Here is a 21,076-nt window from a genome sequence, read left to right as displayed (position 1 = left end):
AATTTGGAGGCAATTAATATCTGTCACCTCAGCCAAAGTGTTCCATTTGATTTTCCAAAACACAAAAACTCACCTTGGTTGTGTTACCTGTAGATTTCTAAGCTTCAAACGCCTATTTGTTGTGTTTTTTATTTCATAATGGCTACTCTGCTGAAACTCTTGTTTGTATTGCATCAGAATACAAAATTTGACAAGGAAGAAGGCAAAAGCAACTCAGACCCAGAAAACATTCAGAAAATTGCCGCTCAAGAAACCACAAATAAGCTGAGGCACCCAAAATAAAATGACAGCAAGCCAGAATTGGAGCAGGCCAACAGCTGTGCCCTGTTTGAAAAGGACCATTCCTCCGGTGCCCTGAACTCAAAATGCCAGCCTCAAAACCAAAGCTCACATCCGAAAATTCATTACAAACCATGATAAATAAGAAAGATGAGAAAAAAGCCAAAGAAATGCAAGAATCCACAATGATATTGGGCTTGATTTAGTCGCAAGGAAACCATCTTTCCCGGATTCATCCACCCCTCCAGCTGACTGCCTGTGGAATTCTGACAGAATTAACCTGAAAATCGCAGTGAAACTCAGTTTGGAGGCAATTAATATGTGTCACCTCAGCCAAAGTGTTCCATTTGATTTTCCAAAACACAAAATCTCACCTTGGTCGTGTTACCTGTAGATTTCTAAGCTTCAAACTCCTATTTCTTGTGTTTTTTTTTATTTCATAATGGCTACTCTGTCCAACCTCTTGTTTGTATGGCGTCAGAATACAAAATTTGGGAAGGAAGAAGGCAAAACCAACTCTGACCCAGAAAACATTTAGGAAATTGCCACTCAACACACCAAAAATCAGCTGAGGCACCCAAAACAATGACAGCAAGCCAGAACTGGAGCAAGCAAATGGCTGTGCCCTGTTTGAAAAAGAACCTTCCTCTTGTGCCCTGAACTCCATATTGCAGACTCAAAACCAAAGCTCACATCAGAAAATTCACTACAAACCATGATACATAAGAAAAATGAGAAAAAAGCCAAAGAAATGCAAGAATCCATAATGATATTGGGCTTGATTTAGTCTCAAGGAAATCAGCTCTTCCCAGATTCATCCCCCCCTCCAGCTGACTACCTGTGGAATTCTGACTGAATTAACCTGAAAATCACAGTGAAACTCAGTTTGGAAGCAATTAATATCTGTCACCTCAGCCAAAGTGTTCCATTTGATTTTCCAAAACACAAAAACTCACCATGGTCGAGTTACCTGTAGATTTCTAAGCTTCAAAAGCATATTTGTTGTGGTTTTTATTTCATAATGGCTACTTTAACCAAACTCTTTTTTGTATTGCGTCAGAATAAAAAATTTGACAAGGAAGAAGGCAAAACCAACTCAGACCCAGAAAACATTTAGGAAATTGCCGCTCAAGAAACCAAAAGTCAGCAGAGGTACCCAAACCAATTACATTAAACCAGAATTGGAGCAAGCAAAGAGCTGTGCCCTGATTGAAAAAGAACCATCCTCTTCTGCCCTGAACTCCATCTTCCAGACTCAAAACCAAAGCTCACATCAGAAAATTCATTACACACCATGATAAATAAGAAAAATGAGAATAAATCCAAAGAAATGCAAGATTCCATAATGATATTAGGTTTGATTTAGTCGCAAGGAAACCGGTTGTTCCCAGATTCATCCACCCCTCCAGCTGACTGCCTGTGGAATTCTGACTGAATTAACCTGAAAATCACAGTGAAACTCAGTTTGGAGGCAATTAATATCTGTCACCACAGCCAAAGTGTTCCATTTTATATTCCAAAACACAAAAACTCACCTTGGTCATGTTACCAGTAGATGTCTAAGCTTCAAACGCCTATTTGTTGTGTTTTTTATTTCATAATGGCTACTCTGTCTAAACTCTTGTTTGTATTGCGTCAGAAGCAACATTTGAAGGAAGAAGGCAAAACCAACTCAGACCCAGAAAACATTTAGGAACTTGCCGCTCAAGAAAGCAAACTCAGCTGAGGCCCCCAAACCAATGACAGTAAGCCAGAATTGGAGCAAGCAAAGGTCTGTGCCCTGATTGAATATGGCCATTCCTCCGGTGCCCTGAACTCCATCTTGCAGACTCAAAACCAAAGCTCACATCAGAAAATTCATTACAAACCATCATAAATAAGAAAAATGAGAAAAAAGCCAAAGAAATGCAAGAATCCATAATGATATTGGGCTTGATTCAGTTGCAAGGAAACCGGCTGTTCCCAGATTCATCCACCCCTCCATCTGGCTACCTGTGGAAATCGACTGAATTAACCTGAACATCGCAGTGAAACTCAGTTTGGAGGCAATTAATATCTGTCACCTCAGTCAAAGTGTTCCATTTGATTTTCCAAAACACAAAAACTCACCTTGGTCGTGTTTTCTGTACATGTATAACCTTGAAATGCTTGTTTGTTGTGTTTTTTATTTCATAATGGCTACTCTGCCGAAACTCTTGTTTGTATTGCATCAGAATACAAAATTTGGGAAGGAAGAAGGAAAAACCAACTCAGACCCAGAAAACATTTAGGAAAATGCCGCTCAAGAAACCACAAATCGGCTGAGGCACCCAAAACAATGACAGCAAGCCAGAATTGGAGCAAGCCAACAGCTATGCCCTGATTGAAAATGACCATTCCTCTTGTGCCCTGAACTCCATATGCCAGCCTAAAAACCAAAGCGCACATCAGAAAATTCATTACAAACCATGATAAATAAGAAAAATGAGAAAAAAGCCAAAGAAATGCTAGAATCCATAATGATATTGGGCTTGATTTAGTCGCAAGGAAACCGGCTGTTCCCGGATTCATCTACCCCTCCAGGTGACTGCCTGTGGAATTCTGACTGAATTAACCTGAATATCGCAGTGAAACTCAGTATGGAGGCAATTAATATCTGTCACCTAGCCAAAGTGTTCCATTTGACTTTCCAAAACACAAAAACTCACCTTGGTCGTGTTACCTGTAGATTTCTAAGCTTCAAACGCCTATTGGTTGTGTTTTTCATTCCATAATGGCTACTCTGTCCCAACTCTTGTTTGTATGCCGTCAGAATACAAAATTTGGGAAGGAAGAAGGCAAAACCAACTCAGACCCAGAAAACATTTAGGAAATTTCCACTCAAGAAACCAAAAGTCAGCTGAGGCTCCCAAAATAATGACAGCAAGCCAGAATTGGAGCAAGCCAAGAGCTGTGCCCTGATGGAAAAAGGCCATTGCTCCGGTGCCCTGAACTCCATATTGCAGCTTCAAAACCAAAGCTGACATCAGAAAATTCATTACAAACCATGATAAATAAGACAAATGAGAAAAAAGACAAAGAAATGCAAGAATCCATAATGATATTGGGCTGGATTTATTCGCAAGGATACCGGCTGTTCCCAGTTCATCCACCCCTCCAGCTGACTGCCTGTGGAATTGTGAATGAATTCACCTGAAAATCGCAGTGAAACTCAGTTTGGAGGCAATTTATATCTGTCACCTCAGCCAACGTGTTCCATTTGATTTTCCAAAACACAAAACCTCACCTTGGTCATGTTACCTGTAGATTTCTAAGCTTCAAATGCCTATTTGCTGTGTTTTTCATTACAAAATGGCTGCTCTGCCCAAACTCTTGTTTGTATGGCGTCAGAATACAAAATTTGGGAAGGAAGAAGGCAAAAACCTCTCAGACACAGAAAACATTTAGGAAATTGCCGCTCAAGAAAACAAAAGTCAGCTAAGGCACCCAAAACAATGACAGCAAGGCAGAATTGGAGCAAGTCAACAGCTGTGCCCTTTTTGAAAAATAACCTTCCTCTTGTGCCCTGAACTCCATATTGCAGCCGCAAAACCAAAGCTCACATCAGAAAATTCATTACAAACCATGATAAATAAGAAAAATGAGAAAAAAGACAAAGAAATGCAAGAATCCATAATGATATTGGGCTTGATTCAGTCGCAAGGAAATTGGCTGTACCCAGATTCATCCACACCTCCAGCTGACTGCCTGTGGAATTCTGACTGAATTAACCTGAAAATCGCAGTGAAACTCGGTTTGGAGGCCATTAATATCTGTCACCTCAGCCAAAGTGTTCCATTTGATTTGCCAAAACACAAAACCTCATCTTGTCTTGTTACCTGTAGATTTCTGAGCTTCGAACGCCTATTTGTAGTGTTTTTTATTTCATAATGGCTACTCTGCCCAAACTCTTGTTTGTATTGCGTCAGAATACAAAATTTGGGAAGGAAGAAGGCAAAACCAACTCAGACCCAGAAAACATTTAGGAAATCGCCGCTCAAGAAACCACAAATCGGCTGAGGCACTCAAAACAATGACAGCAAGCCAGAATTGGAGCAGGCCAACAGCTGTGCCCTGTTTGAAAAAGACTATTCCTCCGGTGCCCTGAACTCCATATTGCAGCCTCAAAACCAAAGCTCACATCAGAAAATTCATTACAAACCATGATAAATAAGAAAAATGAGAAAAAAGCCAAAGAAATGCAAGAATCCATAATGATATTGGGCTTGGTTCAGTCGCAAAGGAAACCGGCTGTTCCCGGATTCATCCACCCCTCCAGCTGACTGCCTGTGGAATTCTGACAGAATTAACCTGAAAATCGCAGTGAAACTCAGTTTGGGGGCAATTAATATCTGTCACATCAGACCATTTTATTATCCAAAACACAAAAACTCACCTTGCTCGTGTTACCTGTAGATTTCTAAGATTCAAACGCCTATTAGTTGTATTTTTTATTTCATAATGGCTACTCTGTACAGAAAACATTTAAAATTTCCGCTCAAGAAGCCACAAATCGGCTGAGGTACTTAAAACAATGACAGCAAGCCAGAATTGGAGCAGGCCAACAGCTGTGCCCTTTTTGAAAAAGACCATTCCTCCGGTGCCCTGAACTCAATATGCCAGCCTCAAAACCAAAGCTCACATCAGAAAATTCATTACAAACCATGATAAATAAGAAAACGGAGAAAAAAGCCAAAAAATGCAAGAATCCATAATGATATTGGGCTTGAGTTAGTCGCAAGGAAACCGGCTGTTCCCGGATTCATCCACCCCTTCAGCGGACTGCCTGTGGAATTCTGACTGAATTAACCTGAATATCGCAGTGAAACTCAGTTTGGAGGCAATTAATATCTGTCACCTAGCCAAAGTGTTCCATTGTATTTTCCAAAACACAAAAACTCCCCTTGGTCGTGTTACCTGTAGATTTCTAAGCTTAAAACGCCTATTTGTAGTGTTTTTTATTTCATAATGGCTACTTTAAACAAACTCTTGTTTGTATTGCGTCAGAATACAAAATTTGGGAAGGAAGAAGGCAAAACCAACTCAGACCCAGAAAACATTTTGGAAATTGCCGCTCAAGAAACCACAAATCGGCTGAGGCACTCAAAACAATGACAGCAAGGCAGAATTGGAGCAGGCCAAAAGCTGTGCCGTGTTTGAAAAAGACCATTCCTCCGGTGCCCTGAACTCCATATTGCAGCCTCAAAACCAAAGCTCACATCAGAAAATTCATTACAAACCATGAAAAATAAGGAAAATGAGAAAAAAGCCAAAGAATTCCAAGAATGCATAATGATATTGGGCTTGATTTAGTCTCAAGGAAACCGGCTGTTCCTGGATTCATCGACCACTGCAGCTGACTGCCTGTGGAATTCTGACTGAATTCACCTGAAAATCGCAGTGAAACTCAGTTTGGAGGCAATTAATATCTGTCACCTCAGACCATTTTATTATCCAAAACACATAACCTCACCTTGGTCGTGTTACCTGTAGATTTCTAAGCTTCAAACGCCTATATGCTATGTTTTACATTACAAAATGGCTACTCTGCAAAAACTCTTGTTTGTATTGCGTCAGAATACAAACTTTGGGAAGGAAGAAGGCAAAATCAACTCAGACCCAGAAAACATTTTGGAAATTGCCGCTCAAGAAACCACAAATCGGCTGAGGCACTCAAAGCAATGACAGCAAGCCAGAATTAGAGCAGATTAACAGCTGTGCCCTGATTGAAAAAGACCATTCCCCCGGTGCCCTGAACTCCATATTGCAGCCTCATAACCAAAGCTGACATCACAAAATTCATTACAAACCATGATAAATAAGAAAAATGCGAAAAATCCAAAGAAATGCCAGAATCCAAAGCAATGACAGCAAGCCAGAATTAGAGCAGACTAACAGCTGTACCCTGTTTAAAATGACCATACTTCCAGTGCCGTGAACTCCATACTGCAGCCTCAAAACCAAAGCTCACATCAGAAAATGCATTTAAACCATGATAAATAAGAAAGATGAGAAAAAAGCCAAAGAAATGGAAGAATTCATAATGATATTGGGCTTGATTCAGTCGCAAGGAAACCGGCTGTTCCCGGATGCATCCACCCCTCCAGCTGACTGCCTGTGCAATTCTGACTGAATTAACCTGAAAATCGCAGTGAAACTCAGTTTGGAGGCAATTAATATCTGTCACCTCAGCCAAAGTGTTCCATTTGATTTTCCAAAACACAAAAACTCACCTTGGTCGTGTTACCTGTAGATTTCTAAGCTTCAAATGCCTATGTGTTGTGTTTTTTATTTCATAATGGCTACTCTACCCAAACTCTTCTTTCTATGGCGTCAGAATACAAAATTTGGGAAGGAAGGGGGCAAAACCAACTCAGACCCAGAAAACATGTAGGAAATTGCCGCTCAAGAATCCACAAATCGGCTGAGGCACTCAAAAGAATGACAGCAAACCAGAATTGGAGCAGGCCAACAGCTGTGCCCTGTTTGAAAAAGACCATTCCTCCGTTACTCTGAACTCCATATTGCAGCCTCAAAACCAAAACTCACATCAGAAAATTCATTAGAAACGATGATAAACATGAAAACGAAGAAAAAAGCCAAAGAAATGCAAGAATCCATAATGCTATTGGGCTTGATTGAGTCGCAAAGAAACTGGTTGTTCCCGGATTCATCCACCCCTCCAGCAGACAGCCTGTGGAATTCTGACTGAATTAACCTGAAAATCGCATTGAAACTCTTTTTGGAGGCAATTAATATCTGTCACCTCAGCCAAAGTGTTCCATTTGATTTTCCAAAACACAAAAACTCACCTTGGTCGTGTTACCTGTAGATTTCTAAGCTTCAAACGCCTATGTGTTGTGTTTCTTATTTCATAATGGCTACTCTACCCAAACTCTTCTTTCTATGGCGTCAGAAAACAAAATTTGGGAAGGAAGGGGGCAAAACCAACTCAGACCCAGAAAACATGTAGGAAATTGCCGCTCAAGAATCCACAAATCGGCTGAGGCACTCTAAAGAATGACAGCAAACCAGAATTGGAGCAGGCCAACAGCTGTGCCCTGTTTGAAAAAGACCATTCCTCTGTTACTCTGAACTCCATATTGCAGCCTCAAAACCAAAACTCACATCAGAAAATTCATTAGAAACGATGATAAATATGAAAACGAAGAAAAAAGCCAAAGAAATGCAAGAATCCATAATGCTATTGGGCTTGATTGAGTCGCAAAGAAACCGGTTGTTCCCGGATTCATCCACCCCTCCAGCAGACAGCCTGTGGAATTCTGACTGAATTAACCTGAAAATCGCATTGAAACTCTTTTTGGAGGCAATTAATATCTGTCACCTCAGCCAAAGTGTTCCATTTGATTTTCCAAAACACAAAAACTCACCTTGGTCGTGTTACCTGTAGATTTCTAAGCTTCAAACGCCTATGTGTTGTGTTTCTTATTTCATAATGGCTACTCTACCCAAACTCTTCTTTCTATGGCGTCAGAATACAAAATTTGGGAAGGAAGAAGGCAAAACCAACTCAGACCCAGAAAACATGTAGGAAATTGCCGCTCAAGAATCCACAAATCGGCTGAGGCACTCAAAATAATGACAGCAAACCAGAATTGGAGCAGGCCAACAGCTGTGCCCTGTTTGAAAAAGACCATTCCTCCGTTACTCTGAACTCCATATTGCAGCCTCAAAACCAAAACTCACATCAGAAAATTCATTAGAAACGATGATAAATATGAAAACGAAGAAAAAAGCCAAAGAAATGCAAGAATCCATAATGCTATTGGGCTTGATTGAGTCGCAAAGAAACCGGTTGTTCCCGGATTCATCCACCCCTCCAGCTGACAGCCTGTGGAATTCTGACTGAATTAACCTGAAAATCGCATTGAAACTCTTTTTGGAGGCAATTAATATCTGTCACCTCAGCCAAAGTGTTCCATTTGATTTTCCAAAACACAAAAACTCACCTTGGTCGTGTTACCTGTAGATTTCTAAGCTTCAAATGCCTATTTGTTGTGTTTTTTATTTCATAATGGCTACTCTGCTGAAACTCTTGTTTGTATTGCGTCAGAATACAAAATTTGACAAGGAAGAAGGCAAAAGCAACTCAGACCCAGAAAACATTCAGAAAATTGCTGCTCAAGAAACCACAAATAAGCTGAGGCACCCAAAATAAAATGACAGCAAGCCAGAATTGGAGCAGGCCAACAGCTGTGCCCTGTTTGAAAAGGACCATTCCTCCGGTGCCCTGAACTCAAAATGCCAGCCTCAAAACCAAAGCTCACATCCGAAAATTCATTACAAACCATGATAAATAAGAAAGATGAGAAAAAAGCCAAAGAAATGCAAGAATCCACAAGGATATTGGGCTTGATTTAGTCGCAAGGAAACCATCTTTCCCGGATTCATCCACCCCTCCAGCTGACTGCCTGTGGAATTCTGACAGAATTAACCTGAAAATCGCAGTGAAACTCAGTTTGGAGGCAATTAATATGTGTCACCTCAGCCAAAGTGTTCCATTTGATTTTCCAAAACACAAAATCTCACCTTGGTCGTGTTACCTGTAGATTTCTAAGCTTCAAACTCCTATTTCTTGTGTTTTTTTTTTATTTCATAATGGCTACTCTGTCCAACCTCTTGTTTGTATGGCGTCAGAATACAAAATTTGGGAAGGAAGAAGGCAAAACCAACTCTGACCCAGAAAACATTTAGGAAATTGCCACTCAACACACCAAAAATCAGCTGAGGCACCCAAAACAATGACAGCAAGCCAGAACTGGAGCAAGCAAATGGCTGTGCCCTGTTTGAAAAAGAACCTTCCTCTTGTGCCCTGAACTCCATATTGCAGACTCAAAACCAAAGCTCACATCAGAAAATTCACTACAAACCATGATACATAAGAAAAATGAGAAAAAAGCCAAAGAAATGCAAGAATCCATAATGATATTGGGCTTGATTTAGTCTCAAGGAAATCAGCTCTTCCCAGATTCATCCCCCCCTCCAGCTGACTACCTGTGGAATTCTGACTGAATTAACCTGAAAATCACAGTGAAACTCAGTTTGGAAGCAATTAATATCTGTCACCTCAGCCAAAGTGTTCCATTTGATTTTCCAAAACACAAAAACTCACCATGGTCGAGTTACCTGTAGATTTCTAAGCTTCAAAAGCATATTTGTTGTGGTTTTTATTTCATAATGGCTACTTTAACCAAACTCTTTTTTGTATTACGTCAGAGTAGAAAATTTGACAAGGAAGAAGGCAAAACCAACTCAGACCAAGAAAACATTTAGGAAATTGCCGCTCAAGAAACCAAAAGTCAGCAGAGGTACCCAAACCAATTACATTAAACCAGAATTGGAGCAAGCAAAGAGCTGTGCCTTGATTGAAAAAGATTCATCCTCTTCTGCCCTGAACTCCATCTTCCAGACTGAAAACCAAAGCTCACATCAGAAAATTCATTACACACCATGATAAATAAGAAAAATGAGAATAAATCCAAAGAAATGCAAGATTCCATAATGATATTAGGTTTGATTTAGTCGCAAGGAAACCGGTTGTTCCCAGATTCATCCACCCCTCCAGCTGACTGCCTGTGGAATTCTGACTGAATTAACCTGAAAATCACAGTGAAACTCAGTTTGGAGGCAATTAATATCTGTCACCACAGCCAAAGTGTTCCATTTTATATTCCAAAACACAAAAACTCACCTTGGTCATGTTACCAGTAGATGTCTAAGCTTCAAACGCCTATTTGTTGTGTTTTTTATTTCATAATGGCTACTCTGTCTAAACTCTTGTTTGTATTGCGTCAGAAGCAACATTTGAAGGAAGAAGGCAAAACCAACTCAGACCCAGAAAACATTTAGGAACTTGCCGCTCAAGAAAGCAAACTCAGCTGAGGCCCCCAAACCAATGACTGTAAGCCAGAATTGGAGCAAGCAAAGGTCTGTGCCCTGATTGAATATGGCCATTCCTCCGGTGCCCTGAACTCCATCTTGCAGACTCAAAACCAAAGCTCACATCAGAAAATTCATTACAAACCATCATAAATAAGAAAAATGAGAAAAAAGCCAAAGAAATGCAAGAATCCATAATGATATTGGGCTTGATTCAGTCGCAAGGAAACCGGCTGTTCCCAGATTCATCCACCCCTCCATCTGGCTACCTGTGGAATTCGACTGAATTAACCTGAACATCGCAGTGAAACTCAGTTTGGAGGCAATTAGTATCTGTCACCTCAGTCAAAGTGTTCCATTTGATTTTCCAAAACACAAAAACTCACCTTGGTCGTGTTTTCTGTACATGTATAACCTTGAAATGCTTGTTTGTTGTGTTTTTTATTTCATAATGGCTACTCTGCCGAAACTCTTGTTTGTATTGCATCAGAATACAAAATTTGGGAAGGAAGAAGGAAAAACCAACTCAGACCCAGAAAACATTTAGGAAAATGCCGCTCAAGAAACCACAAATCGGCTGAGGCACCCAAAACAATGACAGCAAGCCAGAATTGGAGCAAGCCAACAGCTATGCCCTGATTGAAAATGACCATTCCTCTTGTGCCCTGAACTCCATATGCCAGCCTAAAAACCAAAGTGCACATCAGAAAATTCATTACAAACCATGATAAATAAGAAAAACAAGAGCCAAAGAAATGCAAGAATCCATAATGATATTGGGCTTGATTTAGTCGCAAGGAAACCGGCTGTTCCCGGATTCATCTACCCCTCCAGGTGACTGCCTGTGGAATTCTGACTGAATTAACCTGAATATCGCAGTGAAACTCAGTTTGGAGGCAATTAATATCTGTCACCTAGCCAAAGTGTTCCATTTGACTTTCCAAAACACAAAAACTCACCTTGGTCGTGTTACCTGTAGATTTCTAAGCTTCAAACGCCTATTGGTTGTGTTTTTCATTCCATAATGGCTACTCTGTCCCAACTCTTGTTTGTATGCCGTCAGAATACAAAATTTGGGAAGGAAGAAGGCAAAACCAACTCAGACCCAGAAAACATTTAGGAAATTTCCACTCAAGAAACCAAAAGTCAGCTGAGGCTCCCAAATAATGACAGCAAGCCAGAATTGGAGCAAGCCAACAGCTGTGCCCTGATGGAAAAAGGCCATTGCTCCGGTGCCCTGAACTCCATATTGCAGCTTCAAAACCAAAGCTGACATCAGAAAATTCATTACAAACCATGATAAATAAGACAAATGAGAAAAAAGACAAAGAAATGCAAGAATCCATAATGATATTGGGCTGGATTTATTCGCAAGGATACCGGCTGTTCCCAGTTCATCCACCCCTCCAGCTGACTGCCCGTGGAATTGTGAATGAATTCACCTGAAAATCGCAGTGAAACTCAGTTTGGAGGCAATTTATATCTGTCACCTCAGCCAACGTGTTCCATTTGATTTTCCAAAACACAAAACCTCACCTTGGTCATGTTACCTGTAGATTTCTAAGCTTCAAATGCCTATTTGCTGTGTTTTTCATTACAAAATGGCTGCTCTGCCCAAACTCTTGTTTGTATGGCGTCAGAATACAAAATTTGGGAAGGAAGAAGGCAAAACCAACTCAGACCCTGAAAACATGCAGGAAATTGCTGCTCAAGAAACCAAAAGTAAGCTGAGGCACTCAAAACAATGACAGCAAGCCAGAATTGGAGCAACCCAACAGCTGTGCCCTGTTTGAAAAAGGCCATTCCTCCGGTTCCCTGAACTGCATATTGCAGCCTCAAAACCAAATCTCACATCAGAAAATTCATTACAAACCTTGATAAATAAAAAATGAGAAAAAAGCCAAAGAAATGCAAGAATCCATAATGATATTAGGCTTGTTTTATTCGCATGGAAACCGGCTGTTCCCAGATTCATCCACCCCTCCAGCTGACTGCCTGTGGAATTGTGACTGAATTCACCTGAAAATCACAGTGAAACTCAGTTTGGAGGCAATTTATATCTGTCACCTCAGCCAACGTGTTCCATTTGATTTTCCAAAACACAAAAACTCACCATGGTCGTGCTACCTGTAGATTTCTAAGCTTCAAAATCCTATTTCTTGTGGTTTTTATTTCATAATGGCTACTCTGCCCAAACTCTTGTTTGTATGGCATCAGAGAAGATAATTTGGGAAGGCAGACAGCAAAACCAACTCAGACCCAGAAAACCCATAATGATATTGGGCTGGATTTATTCGCAAGGATACCGGCTGTGCCCAGATTCATCCACCCCTACAGCTGACTGCCTGTGGAATTGTGACTGAATTCACCTGAAGTCAGCCGCGGCACCCAAAACAATGACGGGAAGCAAGAATTGGAGCAGGCCAACAGCTGTGCCCTGTTTGAAAAAGACCATTCCTCTTGTGCCCTGAACTCCATATGCCAGCCTCAAAACCAAAGCTCACATCAGAAAATTCATCACGAACCATGATAAATAAGAAAAAGGAGAAAAAAGCCAAAGAAATGCAAGAATGCATAATGATATTCAGCTTGATTTCGTCACAAGGAAACTGGCTGTTCCCGGATTCATCCACCAATCCAGCGGACTGCCTGTGGAATTCTGACGGAATTCACCTGAAAATCGCAGTGAAACTCAGTTTGGAGGCAATTACTATCTGTAACCTCAGCCAAAGTGTTCCATTTGATTTTCTAAAACACAAAAACTCACCTTGGTCGTGTTACCTGTAGATTTCTAAGCTTCAAACGCCTATTTGCTGTGTTTTTCATTACAAAATGGCTACTCTGCCGAAACTCTTGTTTGCATGCCATCAGAAAAGAAAATTTGGGAAGGAAGAAGGCAAAACCAACTCAGACCCAGCAAACATTTAGGAAATTGCCGCTCAAGAAACCAAAAGTCAGCTGAGGCACCCAAGGAAATGACAGCAAGCCAGATTTGGAGCAGGCCAACAGCTATGCCCTGTTTGAAAAAGAGTATTCCTCCGGTACCCTGAACTCCATATGCCAGCCTCAAAACCAAAGCTCACATCAGAAAATTCATTACAAACCATGATAAATAAGTAAAATGAGAAAAAAGCCAAAGAAATGCAAGAATCCATAATGATATTGGGCTTGATTTAGTCGCAAGGAAACCGGCTGTTCCCAGATTCATCCACCACTCCTGCTGACTGCCTGTGGAATTCTGACTGAATTAACCAGAAAATCGCAGTGAAACTCACTTTGGAGGCAATATATATCTGTGACCTCAGCCAAAGTATTCCATTTGATTTTCCAAAACATAAAAACTCACCTTGGTCGTGTTACCTGTAGATTTCTAAGCTTCAAACGCCTATTTGCTGTGTTTTTCATTACAAAATGGCTACTCTGCCCAAACTCTTGTTTGTATTGTGGCAGAATACAAAATTTGGGAAGGAAGAAGGCAAAACCAACTCAGACGCAGAAAACATTTAGGATATTGCCGCTCAAGAAACCACAAATCGTCTGAGGCTCCCAAAACAATGACAGCAAGCCAGAATTGGAGCAGGCCAAGAGCTGTGCCCTGTTTGAAAAAGACCATTCCCAGCCGGCTCCGCGGCTCATTAAGCTAATCCTCCACCTAGCGGCCCCAGCACACCAGGTTCTAGTCCTGGTCTGGGTGCGGATTCTGTCCCGGTTGCCCCTCTTCCAGGCCAGCCCTCTGCTGTGGCCAGGGAGTGCAGTGGAGGATGGCCCAAGTGCTGGGGCACTGCACCCCATGGGAGACCAGGAAAAGCACCTGGCTCCTGGTTCCTGCAATCGGATCAGCGCGGTGCGCCCGCCGCAGCACACTGGCCGCGGCGGCCATTGGAGGGTGAACCAACGGCAAAGGAAGAAATTTCTCCCTGTCTCTCTCTCTCACTGTCCACTCTGCCTGTCAAGAAAAAAAAAAAAAGGAAAAAGACCATTCCCCCGGATCCTGAACTCCATATTGCAGCTTCAAAACCAAAGCTCACCTCAGAAAATTCATTACAAACCATGATAAATAAGAAAAATAAGAAAAAGGCCAAAGAAATGCAAGAATCCATTATGATATTGGGCTTGATTCACTCGAAGGAAACAGGCTGTTCCAGGATTCATCCACCCCTGCAGCTGACTGCCTGTGGTATTCTGACTGAATTAACCTGAAAATCACAGTGAAACTCAGTTTGGAGGCAATTAATATCTGTCACCTCAGCCAAAGTGTTCCATTTGATTTTCCAAAACACAAAAACTCACCTTGGTTGTGTTACCTGTAGATTTCTAAGCTTCAAACGGCTATTTGTTGTGTTTTTTATTTCATAATACCTACTCTGTCCAAACTCTTGTTTGTATTGCATCAGAATACAAAATTTGGGAAGGAAGAAGGCAAAACCAACACAGACCCAAAAAACATCTAGTAAATTGACACACTAGAATCCACAAATTTGCTGAAGCACTCAAAACATTGACAGCAAGCCAGAATTGGAGGAGGCCAACAGCTGTGCCCTGATTGAAAAGAACCATCCTCTTGTTCCCTGAACCCAATATGCCAGCCTTAAAACCAGAGATCACATCAGAAAATTTATTACAAACCATGATACATAAGAGAAATGAGAAAAAGCCAAAGAAATGCAAGAATCCATAATGATATTGGGCTTGATTTAGTCGCAAGGAAACCGGCTGCTCCTGGATTCATCCACCCCTGCAGCTGAATGCCTGTGGAATTCTGATGGAATTAACCTGAAAATCGCAGTGAAACTCAGTTTGGAGGCAATTAATATCTGTCACCTCAGCCAAAGTGTTCCATTTTATTTTCCAAAACACAAAAACTCACCTTGGTCGTGTTACCTGTAGATTTCTGAGCTTCAAACGCCTATTTGTTGTACGTTTTATTTCATAATAGCTACTCTGTCCAAACTCTTGTTTGTATTGCATCAGAATACAAAATTTGGGAAGGAAGAAGGCAAAACCAACTCAGACCCAGAAAATATTTAGGAAATTACTGCTCAAGAAACCAAAAGTAAGCTGAGGCATGCAGAACAATGACAGCAAGACAGAATTGGAGCAAGCCAACAGCTGTGCCCTGATTGAAAAAGAACCTTCCTCTTGTGCACTGAACTCAATATGCCAGCCTCAAAACCAAAGCTCACATCAGAAAATTCATTACAAACCACGATAAATAAGGGAAATCTGAGAAAGCCAAAGAAATTCAAGAGTCCTTTGTGGTATTTGGCTGGATTTAGACACAAGGAAACTGGCTGTTTCAGGATTCATCCCACCCTTAAACAGACTGACTTTGGAATTCTGATTGAATTCACCTCAAAATTGCACTCACACTCAATTTGGAGGAAATTAGTATCTGTCCCCTCAGCAGAAGTGTTCCATGTCACTTTCCAAAACACAGAAACTCATCTTGATTGTGTTGCCTGTACAGTTCTAATCCTGAAAGGCCAATTTGCTTTGTTTTTTTTTTTCTTTCATAATGGCTACTCTGTAAAAATCTTGCTTGTATTGCATCAGAATACAAAATTTGGGAATAAGAAGGCAAAAGTAACTCAGACCCAGAAAACATTTAGGATATTGCCACTCAAGAATCCACAAATCAGCTGAGGCACCCAAAACAATGACAGCAAGCCAGAATTGGAGCAACCCAACAGCTGTGCCCTGATTGAAAAACAACCCTCCTCTTGTGCCCTGAACTCAATATGCCAGCTTAAAACCAAAGCTCACATCAGAAAATTCATTACAAACCATGATACATAAGAAAAATGAGAAAAAGCCAAAGAAATGCAAGAATCCATAATGATATAGGATTGATTTAGTCACAAGGAAATCGGCTCGTCCAAGATTCATCCCCCCCTCCAGCTGACTGCCTGTGGAATTCTGACTGAATTACCCTAAAATCGCAGTGACAGTCAGTTTGGAGGCAATTACTATCTGTCACCTCAGCCAAAGTGTTCCACTTTATTTTCCAAAACACAAAAACTCACTTGGTCTTGTTACCTGTAGATGTATAAGCTTCAAACGCCTATTTGTTGTGTTTTTTATTTCATAATGGCTACTCTGTCAAAACTCTTGTTTGTATTGCCTCAGAATACAAAATTTGGGAAGGAAGAAGGCAAAACCAACTCAGACCCATAAAACATTTAGGAAATTGCCGCTCAAGAAACCAAAATCAGCTGTGGAACCCAAAACAATGACAGCAAGCCAGAATTGGAGCAAGCCAACAGCTGTGCCCTGATTGAAATAGAACCATCCTCTTGTGCCCTGAACTCAATATGCCAGCCTCAAAACCAAAGCTCACATCAGAAAATTCATTACAAACCATGATACAAAAGAAAAATGAGAAAAATCCAAAGCAATACAAGAATCCATAATGATATTGGGCTTGATTTAGTCACAAGGAAACCAGATGTTCCCGGATGCATCCACCCCTCCAGCTGACTGCCTGTGGAATTCCGACTGAATTAACCTGAAAATTGCAGTGAAACTCAGTTTGGAGGCAATTACTATCTGTCACCTCAGCCAAAGTGTTCCATTTGATTTTCCAAAACACAAAATCTCACCTTGGTCGTGTTACCTGTAGCTTCAAATGCCTATTTGTTGTGTTTTTTATTTCATAATGGCTACTCTGTCCAAACTCTTGTTTGTATTGCGTCAGAATACAAAATTTGGGAAGGAAGAAGGCAAAACCAACTGAGACCCAGAAAACATTTAGGAAATTGCCGCTCAAGAAACCACAAATCGGCTGAGGCACCCAAAACAATGACAGCAAGCCAGAATTGGAGCAACCCAACAGCTGTGCCCTGATTGAAAAAGTTCCTTCCTTTTGTGACCTCAACTCCATATTGCAGCCTCAAAACCAAAGCTCACATCAGAAAATTCATTACAAACCATGATAAATAAGAAAAATGAGAAAAAAGCCAAAGAAATGCAAGAATCCATAATGATATTGGACTTCATTTAGTCACAAGGAAACCGGCTATTACCGGATTCATCCACCCATCTAGCTGACTGACTGTGGAATTCTGACTGAATTAAGCTGAATGGAGGCAGTTAATATCTGTCACCAGAGCCAAAGTGTTCCATTTTATTTTCCAAAACACAAAATCTCACCTTGGTCATGTTGCCTGTAGATTTCTAAGCTTCAAACGCCTATTTGTTGTGTTTTTTATTTCATAATGGCTACTCTGTCCAAACTCTTGTTTATATTGTGTCAGAATACAAAATTTGGGAAGAAAGCAGGCAAAACCAACTGAGACTCAGAAAACATTTAGGAAATTGCCGCTCAAGAAACCAAAAGTCAGCTGAGGCACCGAAAACAATGAAAGTAAGCCAGAACTTGAGCAAGCCAACAGCTGTGCCCTGATTGAAAAAGACCATTAATCCAGTGCCCTGAACTCCATATTGCAGTCTCAAAACCAAAGCTCACATCAGAAAATTCATTACAAACCATGATAAATAAGAAAAATGAGAAAAAAGCCAAAGAATTGCAAGAATCCATAATGATATTGGGCTTGATTTAGTCGTAAGGAAACCGGCTGTTCCCGGATTCATCCACACCTCCAGCTGACTGCCTGTGGATTTCTGACTGAATTAACCTGAAAATCACAGTGAAACTCAGTTTGGAGGCAATTAATACCTGTCACCTCAGCCAAAGTGTTCCATTGTATTTTCCAAAACACAAAAACTCACCTTGGTCGTGTTACCTGTAGATGTATAAGCTTCAAACGCCTATTTGTTTTGTTGCTTATTTCATAATGCTACTGTAAACAAACCCTTGTTTGTATTGCGTGAGAATACAAAATTTGGGAAGAAAGAAGGCAAAATCAACTCAGACCCAGTAATCATTAAGAAAATGCCGTTCAAGAAACCAAAAGTCAGCTGAGACACCCAAAACAATGACAGCAAGCCAGAAGTGGAGCAAGCCAACAGCTCTGCCCTGATTGAAAAAGACCATTCCTCCGGTGCCCTGAACTCCATATTGCCGCCTCAAAAGCAAAGCTCACATCAGAAAATTCATTACAAACCAGGATAAATAAGGGAAATTTGAAAAAAACAAAGAAATGCAAGAGTCCTTTGTGATATTTGGCTGGATTTAGACACAAGGAAACCGGCTGTTCCCGGATTCATCCACCACTCCAGCTGACTGCCTGTGGAATTCTGACTGAATTAACCTGAAAATCGCAGTGAAACTCAGTTTGGAGGCAATTAATATCTGTCACCTCAGCCAAAGTGTTTCATTTGATTTTCCAAAACACAAAAACTAACCCTGGTCGTGTTATCTGTAGATTTCTAAGCTTCAAACACATATTTGTTGTGTTTTTTACTTCATAATGGCTACTGTGCCCAGACACTTGTTTCTGTTGCGTAAGAATACAAAATTTGGGAAGGAAGAAGGCAAAACCAACTGAGAATCAGAAAACATTTAGGAAATTGCTACACAAGAAACCACAAATCGGCTGAGGCACCCAAAACAATGACAGCAAGCCAGAAGTGGAGCAAGCCAACAGCTGTGCCCTGATTGAAAAAGAACCTTCCTCTTGTGCCCTGAACTCAATATGCCAGCCTCAAAACCAAAGCTCAAACCAGAAAATTCATTACAAACCATGATAAATCAGGGAAATGTGAAAAAGCCAAAGAAATGCAAGAGTCCTTTGTGATAATTATCTGGAATTACAGAATAGAAAACTGGCTATTTCCAGATTCATCCCCCCCTTCCACAGACTGACTTTGGAATTCTGATTGAATTCACCTCAAAATCGCACTCACACTCAATTTGGAGGGCATTAGAATCTGTCCCCTCAGCAGAAGGGTTCCATGTCATTTTCCAAAACACAGAAACTCATCTTGCTCATGTTGCCTGTAGATTTCTAATCCTGAAAGGGTAATTTGCTGTGTTTTTTTTTCTTTCATAATGGCTACTCTGTCCAAAATCAGCTTGAATTGCATCAGAATACAAAATTAGGGAATAAGAAGGCAAAACCAAATGAGACCCAGAAAACATTTAGGAAATTACCACACAAGAAACCACAAATCGCCTGAGGGACACAAAAAAATGACAGCAAAGCAGAATTGAAGTAAACCAACAGCTGTGCCCTCATTGAAAAATACCATTCCTCTGGTGCCTTGACCTCAACATGCCAGCCTCAAAACCAAAGGTCACATCAGAAAATTCATTACAAACTATGATAAATAAGAAAAATCAGAAAAAAGCCAAAGAAATGCAAGAATCCATAATGATATTGGACTTCATTTAGTCGCAAGGAAACCGGCTGTTCCCGGATTCATCCACCCCTCCATGGGAATGCCTGTGGACTTCTGACTGAATTATCCTGAAAATCGCAGTGAAACTCAGTTTGGAGACTATTAATATCTATCACCTCAGCCAAAGTGTTCCATTTGATTTTCCAAAACACTAAAACTCAACTTGGTCATGTTACCTGTAGCTTCAAATGCCTATTTGTTTTCTTTTTTATTTCATTATGGCTACTCTTCCAAACTATTGTTTGCATTGTGTCAGAATAAAAAATTTGGGAATAAGAAGGCAAAACCAACTCTGAACCAGTAAACATTTAGGAAATTGCCACTGAAGAAACCAGAAATCGGCTGAGGCACCCAAACCAATGACAGCAAGCCAGAATTGGAGCAAGGCAACAGCTGTTCCCTGATTAAAAAAGAACTGTCCTCTTGCACCCTGAACTCAATATGCCAGCCTGAAAACCAAAGCTCACATCTGAAAATTCATTACAAACCATAATTAATAAGAAAAATGAGAAAAAAAGCCAAAGAAATGCACGAGTTCTTAGTGATATTGTGCTGGATTTAGTCGCAAGGCAACCGGCTGTTCTCGGATTCATCCACCCCTCCAGCTGACTGCCTGTGGAGTTCTGACTGAATTATCCTGAAAATCGCAGTGAAACTCAGTTTGGAGGCAATTAATATCTGTCACCTCAGCCAAAGTTTCCATTGTATTTTCCAAAACAGAAAAACTCACCTTGGTCGTGTTACCTGTAGATTTCTAAGCTACAAACACCTATCTGTTGTGTTTTTTATTTCATAATGGCTACTGTGCCTAAACTCTTGTTTGTATTGTGGCAGAATACAAAATTTGGGAAGGAAGAAGGCAAAACCAACTCAGACCCAGAAAACATTTAGGAAATTGCCACACAAGAAACCACAAATTGGCTGAGGCACCAAAACAAATGATAGCAAGTCAGAATTGGAGCAAGCCAACAGCTGTGCCCTGATTGAAAAAGAACATCCTCTTGTGCCCTGAACTCAATATGCCAGCCTCAAAACCACAGCTCACATCAGAAAATTCATTACAAACCATGATAAATAAGGAAAATCAGAAAAAAGCCAAAGAAATGCAAGAATCCATAATGATATTGGGCTTGATTCAGTCACAAGGAAACCGGCTGTTCCCAGATGCATCCACCCCTCCAGCTGACTGCCTGTGGAATTCTGAGTGAATTAACCCGAAAATCGCAGTGAAACTCAGTTTGGAGGCAATTAATATCTGTCACCTCAGCCAAAGTGATCCATTTGATTTTCCAAAACACAAGAACTCACCTTGGTCGTGTTATCTGTAGATTTATATGCTTCGAACACCTTTTGTTGTGTTTTTTCTTTCATAATGGCTACTCTGTCGAAACTCTTGTTTGCATTGTGTCAGAATGCAAAATTTGGGAAGGAAGAAGGCAAAACCAATTCAGACCCAGAAAACATTTAGGAAATTGCCACTTAGGAAACCTGAAGTCAGCTGAGGCACCCAAAACAATGACAGCAAGCCAGAATTGGAGCAAGCCAACAGCTGTATACTGTTTGAAAAAGACCATTCCTC

Source organism: Oryctolagus cuniculus, chromosome 16 (genome assembly GCF_051225735.1).
Source record: "Oryctolagus cuniculus isolate XC-2025 breed Fujian yellow rabbit chromosome 16, ASM5122573v1, whole genome shotgun sequence".
NCBI classification, from domain to species: domain Eukaryota; kingdom Metazoa; phylum Chordata; class Mammalia; order Lagomorpha; family Leporidae; genus Oryctolagus; species Oryctolagus cuniculus.
The sequence above is the reverse complement of the archived record's forward strand: the minus strand, read 5'-3'. Positions refer to the sequence as shown.